The sequence below is a fragment of the Oncorhynchus mykiss genome, chromosome 18 (genome assembly GCF_013265735.2).
Source record: "Oncorhynchus mykiss isolate Arlee chromosome 18, USDA_OmykA_1.1, whole genome shotgun sequence".
In the NCBI taxonomy this organism is placed as follows: domain Eukaryota; kingdom Metazoa; phylum Chordata; class Actinopteri; order Salmoniformes; family Salmonidae; genus Oncorhynchus; species Oncorhynchus mykiss.
The window spans coordinates 30946745-30959173 of record NC_048582.1 but is presented as its reverse complement, the minus strand read 5'-3'; the positions used below and the strand labels follow the sequence as shown (position 1 = coordinate 30959173).

Below are 12429 nucleotides of genomic sequence, written 5' to 3'. Positions count from 1 at the left end.
TGTGACCATAAGTTATTTGTCCATAAAGTGTAATTAATTTAATAGAGATGCACTACTACACCAAGATAGCCGCGAGCCAGGCACATCTCCCGGCTAGCAAACGAAAATTACTACAACCACAGTATCTCTTTCGCCAACTGGCCTGGACCCTTTTGTCAACACGAGGCTCCGCTGTTCCACCATGACTGGTCTGCAGACATAACGACATCCGCTGTGACTCCAACCGGTCATTGCCGGACATCGGAGCAGGCGCTTCTACTAGCCCCAGCCTGCTAACTTTAAACGCTGCGTCTCCCGCTTGCTAAGTAGTAACGAATACCCAGCGGCTTCCCTGTTTCATCTATTGCTGTTCACTGGACCCTATGATCACTTTGCTACATAGCCGATGCCTGCTGGACTGTTCATTGATCCCAGTACTCTATTTTGTTTATTCTTTGTTTATCTGTTGGCCCCAGCCTCGAACTCGGTCCCTGTGTGTAGTTAACTGACCCTCTCTGCCCATTCATCGTCATTTTACCTGTTGTCTTAGCTGATTAGCTGTTGTTGTCTTAGCTAGCTCTCCCAATCAACACCTGTGATTGCTTTATGCCTCGCTTTAAGTCTCTCAAATGTCAATATGTCTTGTATATTCTCGTTTAGGATAGTTATCATTGTTTTAGTTTACTGCGGAGCCCCTAGTCCCACTCAACATGCCTCAGATACCTCCTTTGTCCCACCTCCCACACATGCAGTGATCTCACCCAGCATAACTAGTTCATCCAGAAGATGCAACTCCTCTTATTGTCACAAAATGCCTGGGTTTACCTCCACTGTACCTGCACCCCACCATACCCCAGTCTGTACATTATGCCCTGAATCTATTCTACCACGCCCGGAAACCTGCTCCTTTTATTCTCTGTCCCCAAAGCCCTAGACGACCAGTTTTGATAGCCTTTAGCGGTACCCTCATCCTACTCCTCTGTTCCTCGGGTGATGTGGAGGTTAACCAAGGCCCTGTGTGTCCCCAGGCACCGTCATTTGTTGACTTCTGTAACTGAAAAAGCCTTGGTTTCATGCATGTTAACATCAGAAGCCTCCTCCCTAAATTAGTTTTACTCATTGCTTTAGCACACTCAGCCAACCCTGATGTCCTTGCCGTGTCTGAATCCTGGCTTTGGAAGGCCACCAAAAATTGAGATTTCCATCCCCAACTATAACATTTTCCATCAAGATAGAACTGCCAAAGGGGGAGGAGTTGCAATCTACTGCAGAGATGGCTTGCAACGTTGTCATATTTTCCAGGTCTATGCCCAAACAGTTCGAGCTACTCATTTTAAAAATGACTCTCTCCAGAAATAAGTCTCACTGTTGCCGCCTGTTATAGACCCCCCCTCAGCTTCCAGCTGTGCCCTGGACACCATAGATGAGGGGTAATCAATTCACATATCTTCAGTTTGTTCTGTTAGGTGACCAAAACTGGGATATGCTTAGCACCCCGGCCGTCCTACAATCTAAGCTAGATGCCCTCAATTTCACACAAATTATCAAGGAACCCACCAGATCAACCCTAAATCCGTAAACATGGGCACCCTCAGATATTATCCTGGCCATCTTGCCCTCCAAATACCTCTGCTGTTTTCAATCAGGATCTCAGTGATCATTGCCTGCATCCACTATGGGTCTGCGGTCAAATGATCACCCCTCATCACTGTCAAACACTCCCTGAAACACTTCTGCAAGCAGGCCTTTCGAATCAACTTAGCCCGGGTATCCTGGAAAAATATTGACCTCATCCCGTCAGTCGAGGATGCCTGGTTGTTCTTTAAAAGTAATTTCCTTAAATAAGCATGCCCCTTTCAAAAAATGTAAAACCAGGAACAGATATAGCCCTTGGTTCACTCCAGACCTGACTGCCCTCGACCAGCAAAAAACATCCTGTGGTGGACTGCAATCGCATTGAATTAGTCCCCGCAATATGAAACTGTTCAGGTAAGTCAGGAACCAATACACGCAGTCAGTCAGGAAAGCAAAGGCTAGCTTTTTCAAACAGAAATTTGCATCCTATAGCTAGCTATATCTCCAAAAAGTTTTTGGACACAAGTCCTTGACGAACAAGAGCAGCTCCTCCCAGCTGCCCACTGCACTGAGGCTAGGTAACACTGTCACCACCGATAATTCCACGATAATCAAGAATTTCAATAAGCATTTCTCTACGGCTGGTCATGCTTTCCTCCTCCTGGCTACCCCAACCCCGGCGAACAGCTCTGCAACCCCTGCAGATATTGCCCAAGCCTCCCCAGCTTCTCCTTCACCCAAATCCAGATATCAGATGTTCTGAAAGAGCTGCAAAACCTGGACCTGTACAAATCAGCTGGGCTAGACAATCTGGACCCTCTCTTTCTAGATACCTAGAGATTGGAAAGCTGCCGTGGTCATCCCCCCCCTTCAAAGGGGGTGACACTCTAGACCAAAACTGTTATAGACCTATATTGTGCCCTGCCTTTTCTAAAGTCTTCGAAAGCCAAGTTAATAAACAGATTACCAACCATTTCGAATCCCACCGTACCTTCTCCCCTGTGCAATCCGGTTTCCGAGCTGGTCATGGGTGCACCTCAGCCACGCTCAAGGTACTAAACGACATCATATGCTAGCGTTCATTGACTCTTATGGAAAGATCTGTTAGAGCTTATTCAGACACTCTTATATGCAAGCTTATCTAGTAATCTATGGGGTAGACATGAGCCTTTAGCTCAAGTAGACTATTTGTAGGTCTAGGTTTGGATTAATTGGTCACTCTCACTGTGCATGCTGAAGATGCATCTGCTACTTTTGAGCAATTTCAGTTTGTTAGTAATAATGTATGTTTTATGCTATGTGATGGTAGATCATGGCTGTGCTGTCCCGCTTAGCAGCAGTCTACTGTATGGTCTTCTCTCTGTACTATGACGGCTGTTTTCTATTCCAATTTCAGTCAGGCAAATGATGCCTTATCAGGCTCAAATAGCAGGGATTCAGTTCATATTGGGCAACAGGACCCTTCAGCATGCAGTCTGCTCAAGAATCCATCTGCCTACGGAGAAGGAACGAACATGCATATCAGAGTATCTCTCCTCTTTCTCGGTAGCACAAGTTTGAGTTCATGTTAAGGCAACGGTGTTGGGTTTACATGACTCTTTTCCAGAGGCGGTCCGTCCATATGATGGCTAGGCCTTCCTCAGTCTGAATACACTAAATGTTCCTTCCCTTTTTTATTTTGCATGATCTCTTAAATTCTGTTTGCATTATGGCCTCTCACATGTGGAACATTGTCATCACCAGAATTAACACTGCTTTATCTTCATGTTATGCTGCCTGTATGCTGAGCACGGGCAGCACCCGGCGAACCTCTGTCCAACATTGAAGCTGGTAACCAATGACAAGATACTAGATCACGGCTCTGGTTCCTTCGTCAACGCTGCTAATTCTGCACTGCTACTGCTCCCCAATGGATCATTTCTTCACTCTGATCCTCTACTGCTACAATTGATTTATTCTGAGGATTGCGAAACCTACCGGAGTTCTTGCAGTATTGCTATATGATCATGATTCTGTCAGCCAGTGGACCATTATCTACTTTGCATAGGTAGAATATCCTCATACACTAAGATGACAGCTTTTCCCGCCTCATGGGCTTCAAAATTGCAATCTTCGGGCAATGACAAAAGGTTACCTATCACCCTCACTCTATGCAAAAAAAAATATTCATGTTGAGGGAAGGGCGTTTTGGCTCGTACAATTATTTTATTTAGAAGCAGCTGGTTATGGCTTTCTCTCTATGTATTTTACGGTTGGGGAATACAATTCATATTCATTTCTTTAATAATTGCATTTTTATTGAATTATGGCCACTCGCATGTTCACATTGTTAGTAAAGCATTCCCAAACTAATGGGAAGGCTAAAGGTAGGCCAGCTATCATTGCTCAAACTAGCGCTGCATTCTGTCCTGTCTTCCATGTTACGCTACCTGCAATGGCGACCGCTGGTCACGTCAGGCGAGATACTGGTTTTCCCCACAGCTCCGTCTCTGCTAACGCTGCGTGGTATCTCCTGAGCTATACGCAGCCATTCATTTCGCATCGACGCTGCTTTGACGGCTTCTCTATCTGTCCCTGCATCCACACTTAAGTTCGTGGGGTCAAGGATATATTTTTTTTTTAATTCCTAAAGTGATGTTCATCTGCGAGTAACATGCCTTATATAGTTCGCTACATCAGCATTCAGCCTCCAGTCAATAGCATTGCTTTGGTATTAAAAGTCAGTGCATATTAATTAGCACAGGTGGTTGGCTGGATGCTTAGGTTGCGTATAGTAGATATTTAATGTAGGCAACAGATGACGCTTGTCAGTGATAGCACTCTGCGGGGCTTCTTTAGAGTGGCTGGGTCTACACTGCTACGTGGCATATGGTCACGTGCCAATATGAACATTCTACATCGAATTCATTTGCATGATACGATTACTTTAGGTGGTCATTCGATAATATTTAAATGGTGCTTCTGCCGTAGCTACACATATTCGCCTGATGTAAGGTTCTGCTGTTTGGGAGATTGGTGTAGTTTACCGCTCCCACTGCCCGTAAGTTGTATTTTACATGGACGCTTTGCTCGGGCAGCGAGTTACCATGAATGTGAAAAGCCTGTATCGCCAAGACTTGCATTATTTATTGCTGAATAAATGGTTGAACATATTTCTACGTGCCGTTTGTCTTCTGAACTACGGATTTCAGCACCCAAAGAAAAACTTTCATTTACACAGGACAAACAGGTAAAGGAAAGCATTAAAGAATGGAAATATTTACAATTATCGACTGACAGCGACTCAATGTAGTCGGATGTTGAGTGTAGTCAGCTAAAATGTTAACAAGTGATAAAATGCTTAAACACACAGACATGCAGGAATGGGAAGTTCAACACCGACTCAGAGACAAAGGAAAACTCATATGCACACGCATAGACAGTCTAATTAAATTCACATACTGGTACACACATTCTTGGACACCATGAATTTTTTTGCTTGCATAGTCCTGTTTACACTGCACATCTCTCACGACAGAGGGCTATTATATAAATATGCTTCATTAATCACGTATGTAACAGAACCACATTCTGCACAATGGCGGTACCACTGCCACCATGTAGCGATGGAACACCTTTTGATTTGATCACGTTTGAACTCTTCCTTTACCAGGCATAACAACTGAAAACAGCCTAACGACCCAATTTACAGCTTGTTTCAAGGGATGTTTTAAGAGACACAGACGCTCTCAAACAAAGGCACCTACACACTCCTTCACATCAATATCTTTACCAGGCCAATCTGAATATGGCCAGTCTATAACCACGTTAAATCCTCTTAAGGATAGGACCCTTTTTTTTCCCAATTTTGTAAAAATGAACAATTTCTGTTCAAAATGTATCAAGTCTGCCCAAATGTGCCTAATTAGTCAATATATACATTTTCAAGTACATATCTGTGCACTCCCCTCAAACAATAGCATGGTATGTTTTCACTGTAATAGCTACTGTAAATTGGACAGTGCAGTTACATTTCTAAGCTTTCTGCCCAAATAAGATGTATATGTCCTGGGACATTTTGTTGTTACTTCATGCTAATCACGTTAGTGCACGTTAGCTCAACCTTAAGAGGCTGGCTATTTCTTCTCCCGTCTACTGTGTTCACCAGTGCACCGTCATTCTTCTCCCTGTAGGGGGAGCTAGTCCTGTCTGGGTTGTAGGTGGGAGCTGCATAGGCTGGTGGAATAGGGCTGGGCTGGTGACTGAGCCTCGCCCTGCCATGTAAGGCAAGACAGTAGGTTCCCATGCTACAGTAGATTCCCATACTGAGTTTCTCACACACCGATAGACACACAGTCGCAACAGTCAGATCATCGTCAGGAAGGCCCACGGACAACTGCTCTGATACAGGTACATTGAAAATGGCATGTGGGCTTGTGAGACAGGTAGAGGTAAAGCTACTCCAGACTAGTGTGCTGACACAGTTTTTAAAGTAGAGCTCTGGTGTGTTTCTATATAAAGCGTTGTTTGCTTGCTGTTTGTATTACAGTAATAGTGTTAACTTGTGATTTAGATGTAAAGGTACTTAATATTGTAGTAGTGGTGAGAGATTTTAAATTACTTATTCTCTTCAAAGTATGTAAATGTTTGATTGCTCTTAGACAAGGAGACAATGGTCTTTGATATTGACTTCATATATCAGTAATTGTGTTAACCTGTGACAGAGCATATTTTAATGCTGAGTTGTCATATAAGAAGTTCCTCTAATGTAAGCAGCAATGCTAACATTTTGGGATTGTTGAAAATAGTGTATGATGATGAGTTAATTTTGTTTCCATAACCAGAATTTGTATAGATGGGATTAGTCAATGTGGCTCTGAATTTCCCCAAGTATAATTGATTGTATCCATTGTCAGGAGAGAGAGTTTTTATATATATATATATATATATATATATATATATATATATATAGTGCCTTGCGAAAGTATTCGGCCCCCTTGAACTTTGCGACCTTTTGCCACATTTCAGGCTTCAAACATAAAGATATAAAACTGTATTTTTTTTGTGAAGAATCAACAACAAGTGGGACACAATCATGAAGTGGAACGACATTTATTGGATATTTCAAACTTTTTTAACAAATCAAAAACTGAAAAATTGGGCGTGCAAAATTATTCAGCCCCCTTAAGTTAATACTTTGTAGCGCCACCTTTTGCTGCGATTACAGCTGTAAGTCGCTTGGGGTATGTCTCTATCAGTTTTGCACATCGAGAGACTGACATTATTTCCCATTCCTCCTTGCAAAACAGCTTGAGCTCAGTGTGGTTGGATGGAGAGCATTTGTGAACAGCAGTTTTCAGTTCTTTCCACAGATTCTCGATTGGATTCAGTTCTGGACTTTGACTTGGCCATTCTAACACCTGGATATGTTTTATTTTTGAACCATTCCATTGTAGATTTTGCTTTATGTTTTGGATCATTGTCTTGTTGGAAGACAAAGGTACCAGTCAAAGGTTTGGACACACCTACTCATTTACAGGTTTTTCTTTATTTTCTAGATAGTTTTGATGTCTTCACTATTGTTCTACTATGAAATAACACGTATGGAATCATGTAGTAACCAAAAGTGTTAAACATACCAATATATATTTTGTATTTGAGATTCTTCAAAGTAGCCACCCTTTGCCTTGTTGACAGCATTGTACACACTTGGCATTCTCTCAACCAACTTCATGAGGAATGCTTTTCCAACATTCTTGTAGGGGTTCCCACATATGCTGAGCAGTTGTTGGCTGCTTTTCCTTATACCTGCGGTCCAACTCATCCAAAACCATCTCAGTTGGGTTGAGGTCAGGTGATTGTGGAGGCCAGGTTATCTGATGCAGCACTCATCACTCTCCTCCTTGGTAAAATAGCCCGTACACAGCCTGAAGGTGTGTTTTGGGTCATTGTCCTGTTGAAAAACAAATGATAGTCCCATTAAGGGCAAATCAGATGGGATGGTGTATCGCTGCAGAATGCTATGGTAGCCATGCTGGTTAAGTGTGCCTTGAATTCTAAATAAATCAATGACAGTGTCACCAGCAAAGCACCATCACACCGCCGCCTCCATGCTTCACGGTGGGAACCACACATGCGGAGATCATCCATTCACCTACACTTACGTTTTGGGGTGGGGGAGTTTTGCCCGGGCTAAAGACAGCTATATCGGTCTGCTAATACAGGACTAGTAAAGGCCTAGTGCACTACTTTTTCAGGGGGTGCTGCAACCTCAGCACCCCTACTACCCGCAAGTACGGAACGACCCAGTAGCAAAGTAGTATTAGCCAGGTTAAGCTGAATGTTCAGGTAATACAGATGCCGTATCTTAATTTGATCATCCATTTCAGACTTAATTTGCCCTAACGCAAAATGTATCAACCCCTACAAAAAAAATCCATGAATTATAATCCACATAATTCACATTTCCTGCTGTGAAAAACTGGGTCAAATTAAGATACAGCATTGTGTACTTAAGAAGATATTTGGAAAATAATTTTGTGTATCCCTTAAACAGCAATAAATTGTCAATGTATGTATTGTGCTTTTGGACTTGATAGAATCACAAAAGAGAGTTCCAGATCATTTTCATGGCTTACCTAGGATGTGATTCGGTATTGGGGCTCCCAAGTGGCGCAGACACACTGGTTCGAATCCAGGCTGTATCACAACCGGCCGTGATTGGGAGTTCCATAGGGCAGCGCACAATTGGCCCAGCATCGTTTGGTGTAGGCTGTCGTTGTAAATAAGAATTTGTTCTTAACTGACATGCCTAGTTAAATAAAATAAAAATGATATTCTTGTGCTGTTGTAAACCATTAGTTGTTTTGGCTAAAGAATGGAGCTTAACACTCTTATGAACAGCATGGTTTTTCTGCCTTGAGATGAGTGTGTATATGTAAATCTTCCATTGCTTTTTAATAGCCCAATATGAAGAGTTTGAGTAATTTGCTACTGACTTAAGAGCCCAGCTAGCACATTTGGTTCCTTGGAAGTTGTGGGAACGTGTTTTTGGTTTCCCATTGGTTCTGTGAACGAAGCCATAAGTTTCCTCACCGATAACTTTTTTTTAAAATGTTCTGAGAATGGAAGTGAACATCATGTTTCAGCAAGACTTTTAATAATACTGCTAGCTTCGGTTAACTGTTTTGAACTCCTAGCAGACATGGAAATTCCTTTGCTTAGGCATTAATCATACAAAACATTGTTTTTGGGATTGTGACACTGCATCAGTGAGATTCAAACCTATGATATTCTGTTGTCTGTCCATTGAATTAGTCCACTATGCCACCAGGATGGAGCTAATAAGCCATGTTTTTTAAACTCATAAGAAAACTGCTCATTTTAGTTTATTCAAACCATAGATTAGATAGAGGACTAATCTTTATCTGTGCCATTTATAGTGCCTGTAACAGCACAGGCAGCACCATTGAGGCTATCTCCATTTTGAAGCGGTAAATCTTTCTGTAAATGTGTTATTTTTATATTATTATTATTATTATTATTATTATTATTATTATTGGGAAATAAATCTTTACAGTTAACATCATTCAGTGAAAATGGAGGAGACTGGAAAGAAAACATGCTTAAAATTGTTCCCCCTTTTCTATCCAATTCGCTTTATTTTTGTAGTCCATTACACTTGATCATTCTTGAATAAGTACCTCCATTTCTTTTTGTTATTCCTCTAACCTATTTTGTGCCTCTATAGTACAGTTTCCATTACCATCTACCTGCACTGTTACTTCCTCTATTTCCTTTATTAGTCTCTTTTGACCTAAACTGCTTTTGTTTTAATGAGTATTGTATTGAAAGTGCCCCATACAATAAGGGGATCTGCTGTACCTATGTTGTCCAAACAAAGTAAATTCTGAATTATTTTGTCTTAGTTAAGAACATATTGTCATCCAATAGGCTTTGATTAAAATTCCAATTCTGTAATAGTTATATGGAGGCCAATTAGATGGTGGTCCGATCGCATTTGGTCTCCTAATAATACTTAAAAAAAACTTTTGATGCCAGCAAGAACGAGATTAGGAAGTAATCAAGACGACTAGCTTGATTTAAGCCTACTCCATGTATATCTCACTAGGTCATGGTTTTTCAATTGTTTATGCACAAGTTCTAATGTATCCATGATCTTTGTTATCTCCTTAAGTGCTTGAGGGTGATAGTTTGTAGAATGATTTCCTTTACGATCCATTGAGGCACTTAAAACCGTATTATAATCTCCCACCATAATAATAGATTCTTCCGTTGCTTGTGAGCTCAATAGATTATTATATATATTTTCGAAAAAGTGTGGATCATCATTATTTGGCCCATATAGATTAATTAGCCAGATCTGTTTTCATCCAATAGCATATTTAAAATAATCCATCTTCCTTGCGGATCAGTTTGCACATTCGGATCAACATTTCTATTAATTTGTATAATCACCCCTTTTTGAGTTTCTTTGACCATGACAAAAATATATTTCTCCTTCCCAGTCTTTTTCCACCCAAACTCATTTGTTGAATGAGTTTCCTGTAAACAATATATATATATTATATTCTCTCTTTTAGCCATGTAAAAATGTATATTTTATTTAACCATTATTTTACCAGGAAAGTTGACTGAGAACACATTCTCATTTACAGCAACAACCCGGGGTATGGTTACAGGGATGAATGAGTCAATTGTAAGCTGGAGATGATTAGGTGACCATGATGGTATGAGGGACAGCTTGGGAATTTAGCCAGGACACCAGGGTTAACATCCCCACTCTTACGATAAGTGCCATGGGAGCTTTAGTGACCACAGAGAGTCAAGGACACCCATTTAACATCCCATCCGAAAGATGGCACCCTACACAGGGCAGTGTCCTGGGGCATTTTTTTATAGACCTGAGGAAAGAGTGCCTCCTACTGGCCCTCCAACACCATCTGGTCTCCCATCTAGGGACCAACCAGGACCAACCCTGCTTAGCTTCAGAAGTAAGCCAACAGTGGGATGCAGGGTGGTATGCTGCTAAGCCATTACATTCATAACTTGCTATACTTATTTCCCCACTTACCATAATGATACCCAGTTTCAATTATACTTACCACAACCAATGTTTGTAAACTTACCATTAAAAAGCACAATGATGATTAAGTGTCAATATTGCTGTACCATAATTGTTTCCACTGTTAAGCATACTGTAGCTGCAACTTTGTAAACCTCCAATTGTCCTAATATTCCACACACTAAAACCTCCCCCATATCTAGGTCTGTTGTTGCTAAGACCATCAGACCATCTCCCTGACTCATGATGCACCTTTGCATCCTAAGGCAAACCCTTGGCAGCCAATTGGTGCTGGCTAGAGGGAAATTTGGGCAGTTCCATGATAATATAATTATCTATGAGGATACCTAAGCTGATGGCTGTGCCAGAGCCGACCGCAAGTCAACCCCGGGCACTCCCTTATGTGAAGGCAAACTCAAGTTCAACTCACAATTCCGACACAGCCACACCACGACAACCAAGAACCCATGCAGTACTGACACTCGAGAGCGAGTAAACCTGTAAAACCAACCCTCTCTCCACCCTACACATTGTTTTTTTATTCCAGGGTTTGTTGCTCTATCACCTTGGCTGTTTTACAGCTAGGCCTATATCATTAGGATCAAGAATATAGAAGGTAGCATAACTAGCTTATATAGAAATATATAATATACCTTTCTCTCGCTTAGAGAAGTGCTTCCATAAGCCAATTACCATGAACTTTAATCACTTTATCCCAGTGCTAACCAGCCCATGCACACGAAAGACAACAACCCGGTTGACAATACCTAATCTATCCATTTGCCTGTGTGTATCAGAAGAATAATCATATCTTACATTTTTTATGTTGAGATTTAATTGTTTTTATAATGTGAAAGGGCAATTATTTTTTAATCATACAGGCCTATTCCAATAGAGAACCTAGGCAGGTTTTTAGTTATATAATCCTTTATCCTAGCCATATAATACATCTATTCATATTTATTAAGTTTTATATTAAAAGCTAATCTTTTCGATTCACATTGGTGAACAAGGGACGCACTATATAACAGTTAAGTCATTGTATACTCGACCTCTACAATTAGGATATACAATTGAATTCAGAAGTTTAGGTTGGAGTCATTAAAACTCGCTTTTCAACCACTCCACAAATTTCTTGTTAACAAACTATAGTTTTGGTTAGTCGGTTAGGACATCTACTTGGTGCATGACACAAGTCATTTTTCCAACAATTGTTTGCAGACAGATTATTTCACTTATAGTTCACTGTATCACAATTTCAGTGGGTCAGAAGTTTACATACACTAAGTTGACTGTGCCTTTAAACAGCTTGGAAAATTCTGGAAAATGATGTCATGGCTTTAGAAGCTTCTGATAGGCTAATCAATTCAGTGAATTGGAGGTGTACCTGTGGATGTATTTCAAGGCCTACCTTCCTACTCAGTTCCTCTTTGCTTGACATCATGGGAAAATCAAAAATCAGCCAAGACCTCAGAAAAAAAATTGTAGGCCTCCACAACTCTGGAAAGTGCTCCCAAGGATGAACCAAACGCACTAAGGTACCACGTTCATCTGTACAAACAATAGTATGCAAGTATAAACACCATGGGACCACACAGCGGTCATACCGCTCAGGAAGGAGACGCGTTCTGTCTCCTAGAGATGAACGTACTTTGGTGCGAAAAGTGCAAATCCATTCCAGAACAACAGCAAAGGTCCTTGTGAAGATGCTGGAGGAAACGGATACAGAAGTATTTATATCCACAGTAAAACGAGTCCTATATCGACATAACCTGAAAGGCTGCTCAGCAAGGAAGAAGCCACTGCTCCAA

At 41.2% G+C, this 12429-nt stretch overlaps 1 protein-coding gene across 6 annotated transcripts in view; it reads left to right on the top strand.

The window, feature by feature from the left end:
* The first annotated feature begins 3974 nt into the window (after window positions 1-3974).
* The window catches only part of LOC110495992 (tuftelin), a 42619-nt gene continuing 34164 nt past the window's right edge, over window positions 3975-12429 (top strand). For 4 of the 6 annotated variants that reach the window (XM_021571586.2, XM_021571585.2, XM_021571583.2 and 1 more), the window contains exon 1: window positions 5806-5943. The gene's annotated coding sequence lies outside the window, so the exon portion shown is untranslated. Of the gene's footprint in view, window positions 4784-5805; window positions 5944-12429 lie in introns of those variants that run through there. The other 2 variants (XM_021571582.2, XM_021571587.2) reach the window with 2 other exon arrangements.